The 1,782-nt window shown below is 33.6% G+C and overlaps 1 protein-coding gene across 1 annotated transcript in view; it reads left to right on the plus strand.

Moving 5' to 3' along the window:
- LOC106870301 (uncharacterized) overlaps positions 1 to 1,782 on the plus strand; it is a 204,355-nt gene that overhangs the window by 61,480 nt on the left and 141,093 nt on the right. The window lies entirely within an intron of this gene.

Genomic DNA, 1,782 nt, shown 5'->3' on the forward strand with positions numbered 1-1,782 from the left:
ACAGCATGCGACGGAATTTTTTCTTATAAAAGTTTAAAATGTTTTTTTCTTTTTCCAAACGGAAACGAAATGGTTTACAGAGTGAGGGTCAACATGCAGTTCTAGAAATTCACCTACTCAACATTATAAACTTCAGAAATGGCAGCCAAAAAATAAACGAATGTTTTTTCTTTTGGGGTTGAATTCCGCCGGTACTATGATATTCAATCACGTGTGTGATTTATATATAAACAGTTAACTTCAATCACATGTGTGATTTATTTATAAACAGCTTAAAAAAAAACACATTTCAGATTAGTACGGATAATACTAGTAAGACGTTAAGTTATTTCCCTTGTACATTTTTATTTACTTTTTTACCCCCCTAAACTTGAAGATTACCTGTAACCATTTGGTGAAGGTTCGAGTAACTACGTTACCAAATCTGCTCTGGCTCTCCGTAGGTTATTACTACGGGTGTTTATGTTGCTTCTATCAACTGAACGGCTGCCTGCTCGTGAATTTTAAAGGGCAAGAGGCTGAGCACTCCATAGACACGTGTCCCTTAAAACAGTTCTCAAGCAGATTCGACGTGACATAGAATGTGACAAGGCTTGTCCTTTGAATTACTGGTACAACTCATTTTTACCAACTGAGAAGACTGGAGCAGAGAAATAAAGTATCTTGCTCAGGGACACAACATGCCCCGAGGAATCGAACTCACATCCTTACAATCGTAAGCAATAACATCTGGAGACTAAACCATAAATATAAGAACAAAACAAGCTAGACAAGTAAAGTAAAGATCAATTCAAACAAATAGAAAATAATTACAAGAGACAAAAATGGCAACAAACGAGCTTTTATTCACACTTGAAATAATTGTTTAGAAATGTAGATGGCGAAATATTGTTTATAAAATATTAAAATATATAGTTATTAAATATAACATATATATATATATATTTATCAATATATAATCGACGTAGTTTAAAATATATAAACCATTTTCTGTTGGTAGCTTACAGTATGAAACAATTTTTATTTGAAGTGTGTGTGAGACAAAGTGTGTGTGTGTGTGTGTATGTGAGAGAGAGAGAGAGAGAGAGATAAAGTATAGATGAATGTTCTGGTAAATAATGTCTTCACTCATTGTATATATGCAAAACATGATATATTGGGGAAAAAAAACAATAAAATCATTACACAGCCATATATATAAAACATACACGTGCACAAATATATATTCTTCATTCTGTTTATGTCTATTTTACCATGCTGGCATATTGCTGACAAATTCTTTTAAAACCAGATACATTTCCTGCAACTAACTCTTACATGTGTTTTGCAAAAGCGTTTTGAATTCACTTGTCTTCAAATGTGCAGAGCTATTTGACGATTTTGTTGATAGCCAAATGACAACTGGCAACACTGTCTGAAGGTCAGCAATTTTGTATGTGATCACAGAATGTAGACATGCAGAAATTCACAAAGGGGCACATACTCTCACATAATATATGTGTGTGTGAGTGAGATGGACTCTCCCATCGAAGACAACATATCACCTTTTGCCGAATGGCCTGCACAAATATCAGGTCATCCCATAAGTTCTGTCTGAATTTTGAATAAAGAAAACAAGTGATCAAATGTTATATTTAATTGAAATTTAATCATCAATGTACTTTCCCTGATTATCTATGACTTCCTTCCATCTATTTACAAGCTTTTTAATCCCATCAATGTAAAACTCTCTTGGTTTCAAAGCGAAGACCTCTGAAATATCAGTTTAAACTTCCTCCTGCC

Source organism: Octopus bimaculoides, chromosome 9, assembly GCF_001194135.2.
Source record: "Octopus bimaculoides isolate UCB-OBI-ISO-001 chromosome 9, ASM119413v2, whole genome shotgun sequence".
Lineage (NCBI taxonomy): Eukaryota > Metazoa > Mollusca > Cephalopoda > Octopoda > Octopodidae > Octopus > Octopus bimaculoides.